The 24247-nt window shown below is 44.3% G+C and overlaps 1 long non-coding RNA gene across 1 annotated transcript; it reads left to right on the top strand.

Moving 5' to 3' along the window:
- Positions 1–20556: 20556 nt before the first annotated feature.
- On the top strand, positions 20557–23950 carry LOC309647731. Its single transcript, XR_014256270.1, has 2 exons — positions 20557–21500; positions 21549–23950. It is a non-coding gene; the product is annotated as an uncharacterized lncRNA (long non-coding RNA).
- Positions 23951–24247: the final 297 nt, after the last annotated feature.

The following is a 24247-nucleotide window of genomic DNA, read 5'->3' as shown; positions in this document are numbered from 1 at the left end:
GATATTTGTCCGTGTCTGACTTACTTCACTCAGAAAGACGTTATTTTTAAAGTTAAGATCCATCTGCGGTTTTCACTTGCAAGAATTATTAGAAGAAAATATGAAGACAATTATTAAGTTTGAGTAGAGGCACGTAACTGCCAGAAATCTCTGTGCTGAGTGAAAGCATGCCAGGCTTAAAACACAGGGTGTAGGTAGCTAAAGTTGGTGACCCGTCCTAAGTGAATTCATCCATCTTAACTGGAAATGCTGGACGCTGGCTCTAGAGGGACGGCTCTCCCAAAGCCTTTGGGCCGAGTCTGAGCTGCTGGTGGTCATGTGCTGCTTATAATCCTTCTTCAGAGAAGAATTTACCTGAAAATTTAGAGACAAGGAGCAAAAACACCGCACTTTTCTACTGTCTCATTCCTGAGGTTCCAAATGCCTCTGCTCTGCTCACATCCCTACCTTGAAATGTTTGCATTATCTAGCACGTGACCAGGAGCTTTTTTCCTTCCGAAGAAAATGACATAACCCTGTGGCTTTCCCCCTTACCTTCTCAATGTCCAGGGCTGATTCATTAGCCAATGTCAGCAAAAGTTCTTTTAGATCCTTGAAAATTAGAAGTTGGTGATCTTTCCCCAGGACTTTAGTCCAGTATTGTCAAAGGAGTCTTGTAGCAAAGTTTAGGGAAAACATAAAGGATCACTTCTATTGTGTAGATGGTGACAAGATAATGCAGCTCAACTCAGAGAGTCAAATTACATTATTTCTCTTACTTATATTCACAGCGCATAAGTCAGGCGATTTGGGCAAATATCCCAAACAAAACAAATAAACAAACAAAACCCCCAACTGCTCAGATATTCCATCAATTATGGATGGGGCCCAGGAGATGCAGGAACCCCAGGGGATTGCGGTTACGTTGAGCACCATGTGTGGTGGTTTCTGGGCTGGTGCCACATCATTATCTATGTGGCAGTCATCATACTGGCCACTAAGCACTTTCTCAGCATCAGCCACTACTCTCGTATACAAAGGAAGGGGCTGAAAGCTCTAACGACGTCTCAACATCATCAGCTTGGACCCAACCCCTGCCCTGCGCCCAGCATCACACACACTGAGCGACCACAGCATGAACACGCATCTCCTGACCTGGATGCGACAACTTGTGGCTCTTGGATCTATTTCTTCCTCCCCCTTCTCAGCCAGGCTCTTGCCGTCTCACATAGGAATTACTGCAGCAATCCCCCAACCTCCCCGTCCCCAGCCTCAGAAGCAGCCCCCTTCCTCATTATTTTCTTTCATTTCCTTTCTCTAGTACCGCTCCCCCTTCATTGGAGGCAGCCCCCTGGAGACAGACGAACAAGCGAAAACACAAGTAGGCGAGAGCCTCATGCACAGATGTAAGGCCATCTGGATTGCTTTATTCCTCCATTGTTTCACCAATGAATCCTCCTCCTCCTTTCCTTCCAAGTTCAGTTAAGGATCTACCTCTAAGAAGCCTTTGGAAGTGAGGCCAGCCCAATGTTTGCCATTTCAGAACTGCTTATTTGATTTCCTACAGTGCCATGGCTTTAGAACAATTGCATATGGGTCCCCTACAGAACTCCTCTGCTTCCATCAGACACGATCTCCATCTCCTCATTCGCTAGGGCTCAGCATCTCCAAATCACTGCTGAGTCCTCCTTCATCTTTCAATGGACCCCTATCGCTGGAATCACAAAAATACAGACTGCTAATTTGGAAGGTCCGTAGGGGTTGCTAAGGCTGCAACCCAATACCCTAACGTTGTAGATTAGAAACCAAAGCCTGGGGAAGTTGGAGAGCCTTGGCCACAGTCTCACTGTGAGAGGGGAGGAGGCCACCTGGATTCCATGCCTTGGGCTCTTCTCACTGTATCCCCCTTGCTTCCTGATTGACACCACACTGACACCATCGCTATGCCTGTCCCCAAAATGTCCTCAATCCCATGGTGTCCTATTGGTTGATACCAATTCTTTAAAAATATGACTTTGATTATGTCATCTTCAATAGCTATTGCAGGCGCCAAATCCTAACCACTGGACCACCAAGGATCAATAGGTATTGAAACAGGGTAGAATTTGAGCCTAAGCTTGGCATTTTAGGTCCCACACTATTTGCGGGTCCTGAGCTTTTGTTCCAGTCAAATGAGTGCACTCAACTCTCAATTTCTCCCCAAATGACACACTGTGTCTTTCTTTTCTTTTGCATTTGTCTAAAATGCTTTGCACACAGTGGACAGACAGCCTTTTCTCTGAGCATTCATTTGGGGATTTTCTTTGCATCGTATTTTTATTTATGCCTTTAGAGAATTTAATGAATATGGCACCTATGGTGGTGATCAAGCAATTCAGACCATTAACCCCTTTAATTATGATGATGATGATGATGGAGATGATGATGAAGGCGATGATGGTGGTGATGATGGTGATGGTGATGAAGAAGCTGATGGTGGTGGTGGTGACGCTGGTCGTGGTGATGATGGTGATGATGGTGGTGATGATGGTGATGGTGATGAAGAAGCTGATGGTGGTGGTGGTGGCGCTGGTCGTGGTGATGATGGTGATGAGGAAGGTCATGATGATGATGGTGATGTTGGTGATGATGATGATGAAGATAGTGATGGTAAGGAGTAATAACTGTCTTTAGGGAACAAGCATTGAGTGGGATGGTGCCTGTAAAGCTCGTATTACCAATCGGACATACACCTGATGTCCAATGTCTGCCAACTCTTATTATTTTCTGCTTTCCCAGGCCAGTTTTCCTTTCTGACTGTCACTTCAGTCTCACACTAGAACCCAGTCAGAGATTTTTTTAAATCGTTCTTTCCTGATGACTTTATTTACTGAAGATGTTAAAGGATAATTTTCTTCTAAAAAGAAATCTTGGGATGAGAAAGATAATCCCTTCCTTCTCATTCCTTCTGTTTGTCCAACTCTGGGAAGAAAGGTCTTTCCTCCCCCACCATCTCCAGCACGCCCCCATTCAAGAAGCCACCAGTAACACAACACACAATCCATTGAGAATTTGGAGGTTTCCACACTTGTGCCAGGCACCAGGGAAATAAATATGAATGAACAGATGACTTCTGCCCTCAAGGAGTTTATAGTAAATAGAAGCAGAGATGTACATGCATTACTGCAATGTTGTGTAATAAGTGCCATGAGAAGAACTAGGACGAATCCCAGCCACAAAAGATGAAGAAATAAACTCCCTCTGAGGAAGTAAGGAAAACCTTCTTGGAGGAGCTGGTGCTCAGCTTGGTTTTGAAGGACGAGCAGACATTCACTCGCTGAACATCAAAGGGAAAGACACGAAGGAAGAGCTTCTGTAAAGACAGAAAATGATGGGGAGAACATCAGATGCAAATCAGGATGATGGGGGACTTCAGTTGGCAAGGGAGCCAGGGTTCAAAGAGCAGGCAGGGGGTCTGGACTTCATCCTGTAGACAAGGAGGAGACATTGAAATATTTTAAGTGGAAGTGAGGGAATGATATTTGCGTTATTTAAAAACTCCCCAGACACAGGATGAAGGTTGTTTTGAGGAAGCAGGACTTAGAGCTGAGAGACCATTGTGTGCTCAGAGCAAGAAGAAACAAGAGGCAGAGGAAACAGAAACATGATCATTGGAGGCAAGTGGGGCTATAAGGCTGGACCTTAACCTGATACATTCTTCTGGATTGATGGAGCACTTGCATGTAGGGTAAACACTTGTGGCAAGGAAATTGAGCGAGCAAGTAGCTTACATCTGTTCTTCTCTGTTATGGGCATTGCCCCTCCCCTTTGTGCTCTGTGCCCCCCCCAACTGCCCCCCTGGTCTAAGAGGTGTCAGTAATAACTCTGTGCCTCTCGGTCAGTTGGGAAGCACCCAAAGACCCACACTTTCACTCAGGTGTGGGTTTTGGAAGTAGGAGCTGCTTGAAGAAAGCTGAGATCCAAGCAGTGCTGGCCCCAGCCCTTGGGAGTGGAGGCGGTGGGGGGCAGTGGAGGAAGGTTCTAGAATGCTGGAGGTCTGCATTCCACTCCCACCCAGCAGTCTGAGACAGGGAAGACCCTCTGACGAGGCATCATGTGTGGATGTGTGTGTAAACAGATGGAAGGATTGAGGAGCCTCAGGGGCCCCAGGGAGAGAGGGAGGGAGACGGGCCCTTAAGCCTAACCAGTACGGGTGACCTTGGAAACCAGATTCAAATATTTCCTCTTTTATTTCTTTTTGTTTTCCTCACTCATCAGCAGCCCTCCAACTGTTGGGTGGAGAGAGAGAGGCTGTGAACACAAGGGCATTTAGGTACATCCACAAATGACTTTAAAATCAGTATTTATGTCTTCTTTCTGGATTCTCAGCCCTTTGTTCCTTTCTAAGCAATGATGCATTTTGGAAACTGCTGAGGACCAGGCCTCTAGAGCTCTCACCATAGGCTTTCTTAGCCCTGGCTTTTTCCAGTGTCCCTTTGGAGAAGGTCAGCCCTGAGGACGAGCAATGGAAGATGACATTGCAGGGCAGTTAAGCGTGGCCTACACGCTATCTACCTTGGAAACCTGGCTATGATGTTTCCTGGTGTGTGACCTTAAAGTTACTTAATTCCTCTTGCTTCAATTTCTTCATGTATAAAATTGATAAAGTACTAGTTCTTTTTCATGGGTTTGTTGTCAGGAAAAAGGACATAATGCCTGGCAAGCTCTTATCTTAGCACCTGGCTCTGGGCTACAGGAAATGTAAGCTGTTATTAGTGTTGAGTGCTCTGCCCCACATTGCGGGTCCCATGCCCTGGGGGTCTCTGGTGCATTGCTCCCCATCGGGAATGGATTCCACATCCACTCAGGGAACGGCCTCCATGCACCCTCCCCAGGAAAACTTGCACAGAAAAGAGAGAGCAAAACCCCACAGTGTTTGCAGCTCCCGGGTCCCAGTCTGCACAAAGACAGTCTCCTCAACCAAGACTCTAGGACGCCAAGGAACAGAACAGATCTAGGAAGCCACGAAGGTGTGTTGGGTGCTGGCTCCAGAATCTACGAGAAAAAGCTCAGGACTGTCGGGGGCACACACCACTGATGCCAGGGACTTGCTTCCTCACAGTACTGGATTCATTTCTCACTGGGTTTCTCAGAAGAGCTGTGTTTTGTTTGCAGTCAGCTTCCTTTTCTGAAAGCCAGGAGCTTTGCCACAGATTTCTGAGAAGCTAAGTGAATGCTCTTTCTGTCTATCTGACATTGTGTCGTGAGTGGGTTATTTTCCCCCTTTTACTCTTTTTCCTCTTTATTAAAGCTGACAAATGGAGAAGAAAATGAAAGGAAAGAACAAGCCCAGGATCGCAGGAGGCTGGGAAAATAGCTTCTATTTATAGCCTGGTACATTTTCAGACATGTAAACACCTCTGCTAATCGCTGCCCCTGCAGCAAGACCCTGGGGATTATTGAACTGCCCTGGAAAGCTGGCAGCCTTATATGGCAGAGCAGGGAAAGGCTTGACAAGGCTGATTGTGCTGCAAGCGGTTTTCAGAAACAGTGGGGAATGGGGTCTGCATCCTGCCCATTCTTGCTGGACAGCAGAGGACCACACAGGCCCGGGCCTCTCAGAGAAAGCAGAAGCTCAACACACACAGAAATTCTGGCAGGGCATAACCAAGAATGGCCTGACCAAAGCACCTGTAATTGGGCAAATGGAGCTGACAGTACAGAGCAGAAATTCTCACGTTGAGTGGCAGCTTCACCACTCAGCCGCGTGCTATCGGGCAGCTCCTTGTCAAGCTTCAGTTTGCTCATCCGTAAACTGGAACAATTATAGTGACCTCAGAGGGTGAGTATGAGAATTAAATAAAAATAGTGTAAATGGCAAACACCATCCAGGTTCCCTGCAAGGGACTAGCCACGATTTCTGTCATCCAATCCAAAGCTTCTAGACCTGGAAAGAAGCAGTCACATCTGACTTATAATAAACAGAAAAAGAAGTCAGTGTAAACAGACCCCTGAGATGACTCAGAGAGAAGGACTTTAAAATAACGATTGTAAGGATGTTCAAAAACTTAAAGGAAAATATGATTATAATAACAGAACTTTGGAGAATCTCATCAGAGAAACGGAAGCTGTAAAACTGCAAATTCTAGAACTGAAAACACAATATTTGAAATGAAAAATCCGCTGATGGGCTAAACAACAGATCAGATACTGCAGAAGAAAAATAAGTAAACTTGAAGAAAAATTAATAGAAATTATCCATTCTGAAACCAGGAGAAATATGTTTTGTAACCAAACAAGAGTCTTAGTGGCCTCTGGGACAATATCACACAGTGTAACATACATGGAACTAGAATCAAGAAGGAGAAGAGAGAGAGATTGGGGTAAAAAACTATTTGAGAAAATAATGGCCAACATTTTAAAAAATTTAGTAGGAAAAAAAATCACACTTGGGTACATAACCACAGGGCTGGAGATAAAAGACAATCTTAAAGTCAGCCAGAGAGGAGAGACACGTTGTCTACAGGGACACAGTGATGTACTGATGACAGACGTCTCATCAAGAAAAACCAGACAGAGGCCAAAAATCAATAGGATGACAATATAAAGTACGGAAGAAAAAAGTGTCAACCTGGAACTATATGTCAATGAAAATATTTTTCAAAAATAAGACATTTTCAAGCAAACAAAAGCTGGGAGAACTCATCACCATCACACTTGCTCTAGAAGGAAGTAACTAAGGCTGAAGCCAAGTTAGACCAGGTGGAAATGAAAATCCAGGAAGGCGTGAAGAGTCCAGAAATGTCTCTACAGCTTTTCATCTCAGGAGGCCTACATCAATCTGCATATCCCAATAACTCCTTGACTTCCTGGAATAAGGTTTATGTGAAAGGCAAAGACAATTGAAATGCTGCTGTTAAATAAATCAATTAACAATCAGACAAAAAGTGTCTTGTGCTGGAAGACTCTCTAGCATGGCTACATGACAGTCCCATCCCCACTTCTAAGGTAAAGCCAGTGGATTTAATACCTTTTGATACTGTCCAGAGAGAAATAGCAAAACTTCATTTTTACAGTCTCCATGGTCTCCGAAAGAGGAAAAGAAAAATTCACCTCCGCTTCACAGGCTAAATGGATATTCTGTGGATATTGATTCCACCGGTCCTCCACACCATCAGAAAAAAAAAAAAAAAAATCACCTTCGTGCCTCTTTATGCAAGAAGTAGTTGCCCAATATCACTCAGGAATGACAAGAAAACCTTGCTAGCTATTGAGGATTCAGAAAGAATATGGCTTAAACAATGAAGAAAAACAACCAGTTGTACATTTATATCATTGGCTAGAAAACTCACCATTGGAAATATTGCTTGATCACCACAAAGACACTCCAAGTGTCCAAACAAACAGATTTCACCCGGAAGAGTGTGTGTGTTGTTGTTACCATAAGCATGGATCTCTTTGCACTAGGGGGTGGTCCTCTAGAAAAATAAGGATGATGATGTAAGTGAAAACATCACACCTGACACATCCACTATGATAGAAACGTGGTGTTGAGTGAGACAAAGGGACTGAGAGTTCTTCCCACCCAACCCTCCTTGTGACGCACTCCAGGATTTGTCCTGCTAGACAAAAAATGGAAAGTATTCCCCTACCCAAAATACAAATTTTTAAAATAAAAGTTTCCGTCGGGTGGAGGCAGGCATGCAGTGTTAACAGGTGGGCTCCCCCAGAGGAAGCAGGACGTGTTCTGAGTGAGAAAGACGACAAGGAGCACCGCATCACTGGAGTAAGCTGTACCCTCTGACTGGGAAGGTCTGGCCTCAGGCACTGCTTTCCCAGCCAGGCTGAGCAGGGTTTTGCTGGGGTTGGGGCCCCGGCAGCCAGATACCAGCACTAGAGGGGAAGGAGGACCCTTTGTTCACTCACTGCTTCACTGGTGAAATATTTATCTTGTGGATGCAAGCAGAGTTCAGAGCTCCAGGGATGGATCAGAGAAGAAGACACAGCCCCGGAGACAGTGGGGAGACAGCAGGTGGAGCAACAGACATGCACCCCCAAACCTACACCACACTGGTTCCTGCAAGCTGCCGTCCAGACAGCCAGGGTGCCCTGATCCCTGGCATAGCCATAGCCAACCTTGGCATCCCAGGGGCTGGGAAGGGCCCTGCAGAGGAAGTGACACCTCTGTGCAGACTTGAAGGACATTCAGGAAGAAGCCAGGAAGCAAAAGACATCGTTCTTTCCATCAATTTACTCCATGGGGAAAATCAAAGTAGAAAGATCATCTTTTTAGAAATCGTATGTAACATATTTTCCACCATTCCTTCCAACTGGTGGAAGTTCATCCATTGTACTTTCTGGATGTGCCAGGGAAAATGCTTGGGCAGTCTTCGAAGCTGAGGCCCAAACGCAATCATGAGTGAACCATAAACTTTTATGAATCCAGAGTTAAAACCACAGTTTTCCAAATGTCCCTATTTATATGGAAAAAATAAACATTTGTTCAATTTATTTTTGGCCCCAAAATAGAGACATGATTCAGACGTAGATAAATCTGGTTAAAAAGTTTCTTTTTCCTGGTATTTGGTGAGCCACAGTACATTAATGTGTCCATAGTTGAAGCTTCAATGTGTAGAATCGTCCTTCGGTTCTCAGGGCATTATTCCCCACTTGAGTTCAATCATTATATTTAAAAGTCATTTTGAAAAGTGACAGGACTTGATAGTTGACTCAGAAATAGGGGAACAACCTCAAAATCCTGCTTTGTTTCCTGGCTGCTGCCTCAGAGTTGACATTCAGTGTTTCTACAATTTATCTGAAGGATATGAATCTATTAACATGCAAAATTTCTTTAAAAAAGAAAGAGTTATGCTTTAAAATCCCACATCTTAGTGGTAACACCGTATCGAAGAACTTACTTCCAAAGCCAGAGGTGAGAGAGTAGAGCCTGGGGACCCCAGGGTGTTAGAACTAAGCGGGATACAGGGAGATGAGCCTGGGCGATTCAAAAGGTAATGTTTATTCTCTTCAACACTTTTCCTCCAATTAGTAGGTTGAAGCTCCAGTTTGGATAACGTTATACACATCCCTGTTCCCTCATTCCAATACTTTGGTCTTCAAATCAACCTTCACCCTCCTTTGCACTGGATTCTCGTCTCAAAATGGAAGTAGCAATAAGGATAAGAATTAAGCATTGTGAAAAAATAACGAATGGCCCAGAACATCTTACATGTTTAAGCTACTACAAAGTCCTGAAATGTTCAACAAAGAAAACCATGAGTAGTTCTATATTCATGACAACTACTATCAAGGTTGCACAATTTGGTCCCTGTCGCATTAAGCAGACCAAGTATGTAAGCAAGCAATTCACAAAAGAGGAAAAATACACATGGGTGACAAACATGTAGGAAAATGTTTGCCCTCACTGCACATTAAAATATAGAGATAAGTACTGACTTTTATCTGTAACATCAGAAAAGTTAAGAGAGAGAGATTGCCTTCTGTTGGGAATGCATAGAGTTGTGAATATCTGAAGATTGAAGCCCTCTTGCAATGCAGTTTGGCAATATATATGAACAGCCTGAAAAAGTCATACATTTGCACTCGTGAATTCTACTTCTGGGAATCTATGCTAAGGAAATAACCCAAAATTCAGAAAAGGTATTATGCAAAAAGATTTCTATCACAGCATGGTTTGTCGTAGTGAAAACTCCAAAGCAACTTGCCTAACCATCAAATACATGCTTAATTCAAATACTACAACCCATGAGTGATTTTCAGAATATTTCATAGCTGGCTTCATCAAGTAGGGCTTGGCTGTTAGAAAGGATGCCTGGCTGACCAGCATGGACCCCAGCCTGATGCTCTATTGGTGTCCACGGGGTGGGTATCAGATTTGTACCTCTGAGCCTAGGAGTTATAGCTTTTTTTCCCTTCTTTGTGCCTTATTTTATTTTTCCAATTTTCTAAACATAAATAGAATTATGTTTATAGTCAGAGAGACAAAAATGAAATGGCCTCAGTGGCACAGTTCTAAAATTTCAAATCTCTTCCTTTGTCTGTCCCAGGACGTCCATGGGATACCAACTTTCAGCCTAACTGGGGTGTGTTAATCAATTTTTATGCCTATTGGTGGAACAGTCTGGAAAACATTATCCACAGTTAAAATAATCAAGGGCACTGTTTTCACTTTTCTGTTTGATGCCATGATATTGTCCCCCATTGCTGGGCTAACATTTATATATTTGGAAACTGTATTCAGGAGATCAGGCTAACTTGGTTTTTTTAATCAAAAATGTTATTGAAATAACCGTAGATTCGCTTGCAGTTGTTACAAATAATGGGGACAGAGCCCCGTACCCTTCCCCCACTGGTAACATCTTTCAAAACTATAGCACAAAATCACAGCCAGGATATTGACATTGACATGATCCACTGATCTTACTCATATTTCCCCAACTTTACTTGTTCGTGTGTGTACTTGGTTCTGTACAATTTATCACATGCGCACGCACGTCTATCCACGACCCGTCTAGACCCAGAGCCTTCCATCACCTCAAGCATAAAGATAAAACCAGCTTACCCGTTTACGTTAAATTATCAACAACATATTTGCCAGAAAATCGACAACTTTGCAAAACTTCTATTACCAGCTGGAGCTGTGGGCAACCACGCAAGCTTACTTATTACGCCTGCAACACAAGGGGCGAGGCATGAGACCTGCCAGGAGAATGGTCTTCAGAAGGGCCACTGAACGACCTCAGCCTCCACTGCTCCCCGCCACCTGCCCGTGTGTTTTTTAATCTCAAATGAATCAAAAATTATAGTTCAAGGAGACAACTACACTAGTTTGTCCAACGTCTAAGTAAGCACGTCTGTGCTTCCTACATTCTTGGGGTTCAGTGTCTCTTGTCCTGAGCGTTTCATTTTTTTATATATAAATTAATTTATTTTATTTATGTTATTTTTGGCTGTGTTGGGTCTTCATTGCTGCGTGCGAGCTTTCTCTAGTTGCGGCGAGCAGGGGCTACTCTTCATTGCGGTGCGCGGGCTTCTCATTGCAGTGGCTTCTCTTGTTGTGGAGCATGGGCTCTAGGCATGCGGGCTTCAGTAGTTGCAGCACGTGGGCTCAGTAGTTGTGGCTCACGGGCTCCAGAGCGCAGGCTCACTAGTTGTGGCGCACAGGCTTGGTTGCTCTGAGGCATGTGGGATCTTCCTGGACCAGGGATTGAACCCTTGCCCCCTGTATTGGCAGGTGGATTCTTAACCACTGCGCCACCAGGGAAGCCCTGTTTGATCTTATTTTATCACGGATGCCAAACTTTTAACTCAGAAAGATAAGATGTAAGAAGATGATGATGGCTGCTTTGTTCCCCAGACACGTACATTTCCTTTTGCTTCAGAGGAGATTACAGTACCTCCGGACAGGAGAGAATACACTGCCTGGCGCCCCAAGTACGATTACATGCAACTAAATCACAAAGACATTAAAGTAATATATCTTCCTTTGTGTGGAAATCAAACCCATCTCACAGTCGAGGTCCCAAGGGAAGGCAGGGTGCGTGGTGGGGATTGGGGGAGGGAAGATGCAAGAGGGGCAGGTTCGATGGAGGGGTGTATTTTTTTTCCCTTCACCAGAAATTAAAGAAAAGAAAGGGAAAAGACATGAACCTGCTGTTTTCTCTATTGCTCGTCATTGCCAATCATTAAATCCTATTGCAAAAGTGTGTCCCTGGGGTAAATCTACCTCAAAACTAAAAATTGCCTGGATAAAATCATGCAGATTCAGAGTCTGAAAGGTAAAACGCCTAAAATGAGATTTCAAAATTATTGATGACAATCTCCTGCAAAAATGTACATGAAATGAGAAGAAGGGAGAATTTTAATTACTTCATGGACAGTTTATGGCTTGTTTTCTAAAGCCAAAGGTTGGCCTTCGGGTGATGTCATCAAGAAAGGGAAAAGCCCTTCTTGCAATAGAAACCTACTCACTTCATATCCTTTTTCCCCTAAAAGACAGACAATAAGTAAACTGAGGTAGAAAATTCCAATAACCCAGCACTAGATATCAAAATTCCAAAATGGAACCGTGCCAACATTAAAATCTAACTCACCACTTTTAGAGAATATGATCAGTGTTGGAATGAATGGCAGCCTGTCTCGGAGGACACTTAAAACATCTTTCAACAGATCGAAGCAGCAGGGAACAGGACGGGACGCCCCTCAAGGCCAGTGCCAGCATGACGGGGGACCTTGCCAAGACCCAAGCTTCACATGGCAGGCGGCAGGAAGCCTCCCCACCAACAAATCTAACAATTCCCAACAAATCTAACTTCTCAAGAACAGCCCTCCACCATGTTTCCCTGACCCGGAATGTATTCACCTACCATTCATTGTTGCAAATCTATTTTGAGGTTAAACAAAATAAAACACAAATACATACTCGATTTATTGCTTCCCCCAAGGAAAGTCTAAATCCAAAAATATTCTCTGGATAATTATTCACTTTCTTTATTCATTATACGTAGATAAAGAGAACTTAGCTTGCTAAGTGTCACGTTATGTCAAGAAAAAGAGATTGTTTAGAAAGAAATAAAAAGAAAGGAAAGGAAAATTAAACAGCTAGAGTCTGAGAACTGCTGGTATTCAAGATTAAAAGAAGTTAGAACCTTTTCTAAAAATAGCAAGATACTCCGGTTTTGTGATTTCAAGTCAAACAGTTTGACATTGGCACTTGGCGCTATTAATATTCCACATGCCAAGAAATTTGATAAATGGTGTCCTTTGCTCTTAAGGGGACAGATTTTTTTTCTCCGTATATATATTCATTCACACGTAAGCTAGTTGCGTATTTCAAGCCACAATAAATTAAACTCAGTACTTTGATACGTGAAGCACATTCATCTGAGGTTTCTAGGAATTGAATTTAAATCAAATATTGCATAAACAGTGGCAGAATTTCACTTCAAACCCTTCTCTCATCAAGCTTTATTCTTACAAAGTCAAGTGCAAATATTTACCACGTTTTATAAAGTTCAAAGGATCTTGAGTAGAGAGAGCCTTCAGATAAACAGTTTTATTTACTTCGCTCAGTTTCAATCTAAATCTCTGATTCTATGCAGGGGGAATTCATGTTGGTCAATTAACTGTCTCGTCATTAAATTCGACTTAAAGCACAATTTCCAAGGCTCTAAAGATAAGGCAACCCTATATCTCGGGTCGTCGTGCTGTTGTCCTGGCATCCGTCTGGTTTGGCATGTTGGCTTTCTCCAAAGTGTGCTGCTTTGGAAGGGAATGTCCATGTTTACGCTAGAATATCCACTCGGTGGGACATGGTGGAAACAGAGGGGGAGGAAATTGATCAGATGCAAAAACTCAAGAAACTAACAGCAGTGCCTGAGGGATGCCCAGAGTCTTCCTCGGAAGCAGGCATTCACACGAGAGCAAGAAGAGAGGCGAGGCCAAGAGGGCCCCAGCTCTGCAATGGAGAGAGAACCTGGGAGCCTGGGAGCATGACTTATAGCTCCACGAGCAGAGTGACAGACGGCGGATCTAATTCCTGCTGGGAATTGAAATTGTGCCAACCAAGACGAGGTTTCCTTCCAGGTCTCCTCCCGCTGACCCACACACAGCAGATTCCAAGACCCGCCCGAGGAGGCAAGCCCTCCCCAGCTCTGGCCTCTGGAGTCTGACCACAGTGTGTTCTTGGCCTCTGTTTCCTGGACTCCCGGAGCCCCAAGAAGTTTCCAGGCAATCGGACTATTCAGGTAACAGAGTGAAAATGATAACGTCCTGGTCAGAGTGACCTGAAGAACATGAGATGAGAACTGTTACCTAAGGACAACTGCAACATCCATCTGGAGCCTTTTTTCAGAGTAGACCCAGAATGATTTTTCTAAATAACACGTAAATAAAACCGACAGATGGGTTTTTAAAGCACCTCTAACCTCATACGCACGCACACTGTTCTAAATCACTTTTTTCTCATGCAGCTCAATATCAAAAAATACCAAACAACCCAATCCAAAAATGGGCAGAAGACCTAAATAGACATTTCTCCCAAGAAGATATACAGATTGCCAACAAACACGTGAAAGGATGCTCAACATCACTAATCATTAGAGAAATGCATATCAAAACTACAAAGGTATCATCTCACACTGCTCAGAATGGCCATCATCAAAAAATCTACAAACAGTAAATGCTGGAGAGGGTGTGGAGAAAAGGGAACCTTCTTGCACTGTTGGTGGGAATGTAAATTGATACAGCCACTATGGAGAACAGTATGGAGGTTCCTTAAAATACTAAAAATAGACCTACCATATGACCCAGCAATCCCACTACTGGGCATATACCCTGAGAAAACCGTAATTCAAAAAGAGACATGTACCACAATGTTTATTGCAACACTATTTACAATAGCCAGGACATGGAAGCAACCTAAGTGTCCATCGACAGATGAATGGATAAAGAAGATGTGGCACATACATACAATGGAATATTACTCAGCCATAAAAAGAAATGAAATTGAGTTATTTGTAGTGAGGTGGATGGACCTAGAGTCTGTCATACAGAGTGAAGTAAGACATAAAGAGAAAAACAAATACCATATGCTAACACATATATATGGAATCTAAAAAAAAAAATGGTTCTGATGAACCTAGGGGCAGGACAGGAATAAAGACCTAGATGTAGAGAATGGACTTGAGGACATGGGGAGGGGGAAGGGTAAGCTGGGCCGAAGTGAGAGAGTGGCATGGACATATATACACTACCAAATGTAAAATAGCTAGCTAGTGGGAAGCAGCTGCATAGCACAGGGAGACAGCTCAGTGCTTTGTGACCACCTAGAGGGGTGGGATAGGGAGGGTGGGAGGGAGATGTAAGAGAGAGGGGATATGCGGATATATGTATACGTATAGCTGATTCACTCTGTTATACAGCAGAAACTAACACATAGTAAAGCAATTATACTCCAGTAAAGATGTTAAAAAAATAAAATAAAATAAATCTCTTTTTTTAAAGAAAGTAATATCTTAGTTAAAGGAAATAATAATAAACTTAAAAATAATAGAAGGGCGAACTTTCCAAGGGGGCAAATGGAGCCGGAGTACATCCAACTCCCCTCCTGGAATATACTTGCCTGAAATGAAGTTGGCAGGAAGTGTACCTTGTTTGATGAGAAAGGGAAATTCAAATAGCTAAGCTGGTAAAGCTGGACAGCATTTCTCTTTCACCTAAAACGGCTCCAAATCCATCCCTAGCCCACGTGCACACACACACTCACACACAAGCACACACACACTCCCCGGGGTGATAATTCTCCACCATCATTCTGGGCCCTCGCTAGATGACTCAGGGCCAGCGGAGGCTTGCTGTGGACAAACACATTCTCTAGATTTAAAATTAGGAAAAGGGCAACTCCACCACCGACCCCACCACGATGCTCCTTCCTTGAGACACTGGGTGAGTCAAGGGCCATCTAAAAATTTTCAAGCCAAGTTAACAAAATAAGCTGACCCGCCTTCTGTCCAACAAAAGAGCTGCAAACTTCCCCAAATAGAACAAAGGCTAGCTCAGCGAGCAGACAGCTTCTGGCGACTTGCTGCTGCTTTTCTAAGTCTGAGAAAAAGGGAGACAACCTAATGACATCCAAAATCCTCTACAGTTCTAGAGTTTCGCAAGATTTCAGAGTTTTTTAAAAATTCAAACTCTACACCACTGGTAGCTACTCATGTACATAAATACAGATACATGTGTGTCTCCCGTGTCCTTGTTGAAAAGTTCTTCAAATCTGCAGACGTCTCAGTGGGGCAGTGCAGGGAGGGATCAGTGCTGAGAAGCAGAATCTACCCTTTCCTTAATATTCTTGTTTATAGAATCATGGAAAGTCACTCCTTCCTAGAACATTTCTGTTCTATTAGCTCAATCCTACTACTATTTTTTTTTAAAAGAGGAGGGAGCTAAGGGTCCAGGAGGGGCTGTGACCGGCCCCATCTTGTGCAGATTTTGAGGCTGAGGCAGGACGCGTATGGAGAAGCCCCAAATCGCCGTCTTGCCATCCTCGGCCTCGGTCCCCCCGGGTCCAGCTTTTGTGACGAGCTTGCTGTGTGTCAAGTCCAGTGTCCTGCAATTTCACCTGAAATAACTCCCTGAACCTTCACGATCAAGCCATGAATCAGGCGTTTTACTGTCCCCACGCTGAGTTCTAGAGACAGGAGTTGAACATGAGCAGTCCAACTCTCCCACCTGACCCGGGAACCGCTTCTCGGACAGCAGGACACCCAGAGTGGTGGGTGACTTCCTGCCTTACACGGGGCAGCCCGAAGATTGAGGATGTAACGTCTCCCCAGAGCTCTCCAGCCCAAGGGAAGAGATCTGGGATCTTAAAGCCCCTGCCTGCCAAAGAAAGCTTTCATCTGCCACCCAGCTCAGCCTGGAAAAGACCCTTCAGACTCTGCTTCCCAGACTGGCAGAGGAACCGCCCTCCTGGGACCGGCTGCTCCCTGTGGGTCCCTCACTCAGTGCCCCTGGGGCTGCACTGAGTCCTCCACGTCTGCTGTGTACAGAGGGAGGGCTGCAGGGGTTGCCAGCAGGGGACAGAGCCGGGCCCAGACTCGGTGGCCCTGGGAAGCTCACCTGCCCCCGGCCCTGGGCTGCTGGACGGCACCTCTGCTTCCACAGGGATGGAGACCCTGTTCTCCACGAGGCCGGTGCCCGGGGCCTGGCAGTAGGTCAGGTTGAGGCTGCTGGTTGAATCCATCCCCCTAGGTTCACAGCATCTCCAGAAACGTTTCTCCTTAGCGCGTGGGGCTGTTCACCCCTTAAAGGAGAAGCGGCCTCCGCGTTCCTCAGCCTGGTCAAGAGAGCATGGCAGCCGTGTGAGCCTTCCAAACCTTGCACTTGGGGCGGTTGGAGCCTGAAGGGCCCTGCCGCCCCGATATCAGTGCGAGGCCTGGCCTCTTCTCCCAGTAGCTCAGCTCCTCAGGAACGTTCTGGAATAGCCAGCCCATTGCCCTTGAAAACACACACACACACACACAACTTCAACTTCCAAAGGGTGACAAGTCCCATTAGCTACGGAGGAGAAACGGACTGCTAGAGACATCTTCTATGAATTGTAAATGGTCACAAAATCCCCCCGAAGTAGATCGGTGACGAATAGTAGAAAACATACGTAAATGAAAACTCAGCCTCGGCCTCCATATTTGCCCCCGGGCATCAGTAGATTGGGAGCAAAATTGTATGACTCCCGTTCTGCTGACCAGCACTGGGAAGTGATCTTTAGGAAGAATGAATTCCACTTCCTTCCTGAGGGAAAAATATCTTAGGACTCCTTGCCTAAAAAACAGAAATAGAGCTATCTCATTCATTTTTACTTAACACGAATTTTTTAAAACAAATCTATTTCTAAGCACGGTGATCACACACGTTTTCCTTTTGTCTGATTAAGAAAAATAACACTAAAACTTTCTCTGTGTCCTATGCTCCCATCCCTCCTGGTCAATCCTTGTTGTTCAATCTAATGGAGCAGTTCCTTTAAAGATGTCTAGTCTTCAGAAAATGCAGTGACAGATGTAACAGTCTAGGGACTTCTTAGAAGCCAATCACAGACATCTAAGGATTCTTCAGTTCTCACCTCTAACTAAACTGGTGGCCCAGTTGGTGCAGAAGCAAGAGTTACCATCAAACGCAGCTGAGAAGAGGATTCTGAAATTGCCCTTGTGTTTTCATCCAACCAATCACCCTCCTCATCTCTCCACTTCCATCCCTCCCAGGAGAAAACTCTCCAACAGCATTCGCTACCCCTAGGGAATTTAACATTATCAATCAACTATACTTCAATTTTAAAAAAGAACTAAATAGAACTGTTGATATTGGATGAAATCTAACTGAAAACAGATTTACTTAAAATTCTCAGCTGGGGGCTTCCCTGGTGGCGCAGTGGTTGAGAATCTGCCTGCTAATGCAGGGGACACGGGTTCGAGCCCTGGTCTGGGAAGATCCCACATGCCACGGAGCAACTGGGCCCGTGAGCCACAACTACTGAGCCTGCGCGTCTGGAGCTCGTGCTCCACAACAAGAGAGGCTGCGACAGTGAGAGGCCCGCGCACCGCGATGAAGAGTGGCCCCCGCTCGCCGCAACTAGAGAAAGTCCTCGCACAGAAACGAAGGCCCAACATAGTAATCAAGCAATCAATCAATAAATAAATAAAACTTAAAAAAAAAAATTCTCAGCTGGACCTCTATGACTTTGAGGGGACATTCAGACAAAGGAGCGCCTAGAAACACAGACTAGCCTCCTCCATCTCTTTGCAGATTAACAGGATGTTGAAAGAACGTGGCATTTGAGGCCACACTAAGTCGTGTAGCCACCGGGTGGCAGGGCCACTGCTTGCCCAGAGTTTTGGGCTGAACAGTCGTCATCACCAGCCTCACATCACTGCCTGGGATTTACAGTAATTGAAGAGGCGATTTATTTGTTACTTATACCAAATACTACGCTCAGTTTCTCCAGGAGTTTTTGGGTCCCCTAAGGAAAGAGGGCAAACAGACATCTGAAACCTGACCAGCTCTGCAGGGACACTCGGCAAGTATTCCCAAAGCATTCCAGCCTGCGTCTCCCAACCCGAAAATGTGATTGTAGGAAGGATTAACAATCACTGGTTTTCTTGGTAAGGAGGGCCTTCGTGATCGTGAGTTTCAGGATCAGGGAGCCGCGTTGAGGTTTTTTAGTCCATGTCGCTGGGAACCCGCATGAGAGCCGCTGGAGAGCAGAGTGGCCTCACAGGCCGAGGGAGCTGTCAGAGGACCCTCAGCCCCTTGACCAATCTCCGTGCCGTCCTGATGCTTCTCCTTCAACCCTCCGAGTGCACCGGTCTGTGTTACTTTTACATTTACGGGATGCCGTTCCGTGCACAGTTTTCGCCTCTACTTTCTAGGAATCCATAAATGCCTCTTCAGAATCCTGCCATGCCGACGCAGGATACATTTTATTTATGGCACCTTTGGAGGAGTCAATAAATTTAAGCACAAGAAAAAATTTAAACATAATCTGCAGCCCTGAAACCTGCACAGATGGGAAGAGAAGACCCGCCTCCGTGTCCCTGCGCTAACCCCCCTCCCCATCCCTCCTGTTTCCCGGAACTGCGGAGGATGTATGGGGAGGAAGAGGAGGGTCAACTGTGTTTCCGGAAAACAGTCACACTCGGAATTAGTGCAAACTTCCTAGAAACGTACTAGAGGCCCACAAGGATGGTAGCGCAAGGACACACTGAGAACTGCCCAGTTTTCCCTCAGGTTTTCCCACCTTCTCTTGTACCAGCCCTTCCTTCACTGCCATCCTTCCCCAGAGGCAGCCGATCCCCGCCCAGCACCTGGATCTGTCTCACCCGGGCACCCACTGAATTCCAGTCGCAGAGGGAAGAGCTTGGATTTCTCAGTACAAAACTTACTTTTGTTCTTTCAAAGGAAAAGTCCCCCACTCTTGGACCTTGATGACAGCTAAGTATATTTGCAACTTCACGGGATTTACCCAATGCAAGGGACATTGGTTATCGACTGTTTGCCAGAACAACCTAAAGGATTCAGGGATTCAATCAAGGGTCGTTTCTACAGGCTCTCCACAGCAATCATGCAAAGCAGTTTAGTTTTGAAAAGTGTTGGAGTGCTTTAGACTTGTGGTCTTGTAAGAGGTTTAAAAATAACACACACACACACGAGTCTATAAATACAAGCTTTAGAAACAACCATGTAGACAGAAGTACACAAAACCACAAAAGATTAAAAAAATTGGGCCTCCAAAAAGTTCTGCTGGAAACAGAGAACTGTCAATATCAATGTGCCTCCATGGCTCCTGGTGAAATCTGGTCCCCTGCTCCCGACCTGAGCCGAGATGGTGGCCTCCCCTCTCCTTCTGCACACCTGTGATCGCCTTCCTGCTAAACTCCAGTCTATGGCCCTGAAGTGGCCACTCCTCTCCCAGCAAACCCATCTGCGCATCAATAAACGTGAACCTTCGATCCTCTCCATGAAGCTATGTTAGAACAACTCATGTTAAATAATAATGAGTAAGTCTTTTGTGATTCTCACCCGAGGTTCCAGCAATGCCCTGCAGAGCCTCACCTTCTCTTACTCAACGATCACTGAGAAAGTTTTTTTAATGACATGCTGGGCTTGCCAATAGGAATAAGACATGCCCTGTACTTTCAAAGCAGTTATGGTCTAGTCGGGGGAGAGTGAAACACCAGATTCCTGTTGCTCCCACATCCTTACCAATATTATTTGTTTTCAGGGATTTTTTTTTTTTTTTTTTTTTTTTGGCTGTGTTGGGTCTTCATTTCTGTGCGAGGGCTTTCTCTAGTTGTGGCAAGCGGGGGCCACTCTTCATCGCGGTGCGTGGGCCTCTCACTATCGCGGCCTCTCTTGTTGCGGAGCACAGGCTCCAGACGTGCACGCTCAGTAGCTGTGGCTCACGGGCCTAGTTGCTCCGTGGCATGTGGGATCTTCCCAGACCAGGGCTCGAACCCGTGTCCCCTGCATTAGCAGGCAGATTCTCAACCACTGCGCCACCAGGGAAGCCCTCAGGGATTTTTTTTAAAAAGAGTCATTTTAGTGGATTTGCAAACACACTTAAGAAAATGATCAGGCAGGCTGCATAGAAGGAGAAAATATTGGTAGTAAATATACTTGACCAAGGACTTGTATCTAGAATAAAGAATTCTAAAACTCAATGATAAAAAGACAAACAACAAACAAAAATTAATAAAAATGGGCAAAAAGCTTGAACAATTCAGGGATGACCAATAAGTTTATTAAAAGTGCTCAACATCATCTGGTAATCAAGTAATAGACATTGCAAAGACCATTACCTCTGCACAACCCTCTCCTCCACTGGGAAACTCAGCCAGTGGTTTGCAAGAAGGTATTGACCACGGAGCAAATTATCATTTATGTGGCAGTGATAGAATCAAGTGGTTCATGCAAGTGTCCCTCCGTGCTGAAATTCTGGGCTGGAAACCTAGACCCTGGATCACTAGAATTTAGCACAGAAGGAATTTGTTAGAGTTGTGAGCTATCATACTTGTCCCTCCTGTATATTCAGGCCATTTTTCTCTTCCAATATCAGCTTTAATTTACATTCAAGAGTGGTTAATATACTGGTGGCTCTTTGTTCTCTGAGATTTTCAACAGTGAGGAATTATGCAGTTAGGGTACTTCTCCTAAGCAGGTCAGTCTGCTAGTCAATATGAGCAAGAAATACCAAACATGTTCTAGAATCAACACTGGAAGCCGTTCCAGAACCCTCACGCCTGGGCCAGACTTCGGGTGCCTGTAGCCACTGATCCTCGTCCGTGTCTGTGTCATTCAGCTTCTCCAGGAAAACAGGACCTGAGAGATAGACGGTAGATAGATTAGATACATAGATAGATACATAGATGATAGATAGATAGGTAGACAGATAGAGATAGATAAATAGGTAGATGATAGGTAGGTAGATAGATAGATAGATAGGTAGATAGAGATAGATAAATAGATGATATGTAGGTAGGTAGGTAGATAGATAGATAGATAGATAGATAGATAGATAGATAGATAGATAGATAGACAGATAGAGATAGATAAATAGGTAGATGATAGGTGGGTAGATAGATAGATAAGTAGATAGAGATAGATAAATAGATGATAGGTAGGTAGGTAGGTAGGTAGATAGATAGATAGATAGATAGATAGATAGATAGATAGATAGATAGATAGATAGATGATAGGTGACAGAGAGAGTTTAAGGAATTGCTCATGTGACTGTGGGAAGCTGGAATCTGAAATTCACAGCGCAGCCAGCAGGCAGGAGTTAATGCCACAGTACAGAGGCAGAATTTCTTCTCCTGGGGAAACCTTGGTGTTTGCCCTGAGGGCCTTTAACTGTTGAGATGAGGCCCCCCCACATTATGGAGGCCGAGCTCCTTTGCTAAAAGTCAGCGGACTGTAGCCGTACAGCACATCTACAACAGACCTTCACAGCAATCCCTAGGTTAGTGCTTGATCAAATAACTGACTACTATCCCCTAGCCAAATTGATACATGAAATTAACCATCACAGTAATCTTACAACCTACAGAAGTAGCAAAGAGGGGTGGCACCTAATAAAATAAATCCAAGGACCATCTTAGGAAATACCAGGAAACAAAAGTCAGTTTTCATGCAATTGATAGCATTTGCTAAAATTGTGAGGCCTGCAAACTAAGAGAACTCAGAGAAAATCCATTTAGGAAGATTCCTCACGGGCATGGGGAAATCTTAAGCTTCATCATGAGAAAACACTAGGACTCAGGGTAAAGTCCTAAGACGCTTCCTTTAGATAAAGTGGAGTCTAGGTCAGCATAGAGGCTGGTTCAGGAATAGAGACTTGGATTCTGAGTGTGCAAGAGAATAGAAAAGATCTTGCAAGGGATTCTGCCTATTCGACATGATCATTATTCTCAACAGGGGGAAATGGATAATGTTTTCTGGCTATAGGATTTTTGTAGCATCAATACATGCTTTAAAAGTTCAACAACACTTCCAAGTCTGCGATTGCCTTTGTTCCTAGACAAAACCTGGAAGAACGTAACCCTGGTGTGTGACATGACAGCTGTCGTATCTGTGAAGATGTCCCCAACATCATACAGATGTAACCGCGTCGTAGGGACCTGAGCCCTTGCCTTCTGAGTCTGCAACCAGCTCTTTCTCTCCTGTGCCCAAAGGATGCGTGCTGCAGCACCCATCAGGCAGAAGGTAGAGCATTGCCCAGGCAACAGCCCGTATAAACAAGTGTTAAAGGGACTGGCTTTAAGTTTCCCGGCAAGAAACACAAAAGGCCATTAACATATAAAAAAGCACTTAACCTTGCTGGTCATCAAAGCAACTCGAATTAAAACAAGCTTCCACTTTTGAAATTGACAAGATGCAGGTCTTTGTCTGGTGTTTATAGGCCCAGTTACTGCCTGGAAAGTCACGTTCAGGACTGCCCATAGCTTTTTCCATAACAACATTTCATCCAAAGCTTCTTACGCTTTTCTTGATTTGGTGTCAAACAAGGTTTATTCCTGCATCTAAATTCATCTTAAAAAGCAAGGGAGGAAGGGAAGAATTTCAGTCATCTAAAGGGACACAGAACCAAATAACCAGAGTTGCAGTTGACCACACCCCCCCCACGCCAGTCTCCTGGGAAACATCATCAAAAACAAAACTGCTGTTTTGCTGCCTTCTGATGACAGGGAGACTGGGACTGCAGCACAGCAAGAATGAGAATCTATTCCTCACCGTAACTATTTTTAAGGTTGATACAGTATCACTATTCACCTAGAAAGAATACATAAAAATGTGAAATTATATGTGAGCTGTAAACAAGAAGCCAACCTGAAATTGAGGGATCTCACTGGGTCCCTGAGTTGCAACCTTCCTCCAGCCCCTAACTACACTGCCCAGCCTCTCTGGTCTGCGATAGTATTAATTGGAGGATCCCACCGCGGTAATGACGTCCTTAGCAAGCGGAAAGCCCACGTCAGCCACACCCCACCACTCACAACAGGGCCACTGCACTCCTTAAACTATCCAGGGTGAGAGCAAAAAGAAAAAGAAAAAAATGAGCAATGTGCTTGTTGGGGGTCTTTTTTTGCAAGTAACAAAATATGACCAATATAACAGGGAAAAAAGAGGTGGGAGAACAGAATTAAACTAGCTTTAAAAATATAGTATCTCCCACAAGTCAGGAAAGAAATGATTAGTACATTGTAAGTTTACACAAACACCAAAAAATAAAAGAACAAAAACCCCCAAATTTAAACTAATGTATGTTTAAAAATCCCATAAACAAATTAAAAACACCATTTTGGAAACATAAATTTGTAACATAGAAAACATACCAAGGTTTAATTTCCTTCCTACACAAATACCTCTTACAAATCAACAGAGAAAACTTAAATCACTTTACACAAAAATAGGTAAAGTTAAAGATATAGACTGACAATAAAATATGTAAAGATTCTCAACATCATAAAGGAACTTTAAATTGCAATGAGAGGAATTTCAATCTATAATTGAATTTCAATCTATAATTTCAGTCTACCAGATTGAAAAAATAAATAGCTTGATAAATGAAATCTTCAGTAAAGCTGGAAATAAACAAACACCTTAATACTTTGGAAGAACTGGCTGCAGTCCCTCTGTTGGGCAATTCACAGCAGCACTCAACTACAGAAAACGCACATCCCTTTGTCCTAGCAATTCTACTTCCAAAACTACATCAGCT

Source organism: Balaenoptera physalus (genome assembly GCF_965194825.1).
Source record: "Balaenoptera physalus genome assembly, chromosome: 18".
Taxonomy (NCBI): domain Eukaryota; kingdom Metazoa; phylum Chordata; class Mammalia; order Artiodactyla; family Balaenopteridae; genus Balaenoptera; species Balaenoptera physalus.
This window is presented reverse-complemented; position numbering and strand designations above follow the sequence as displayed.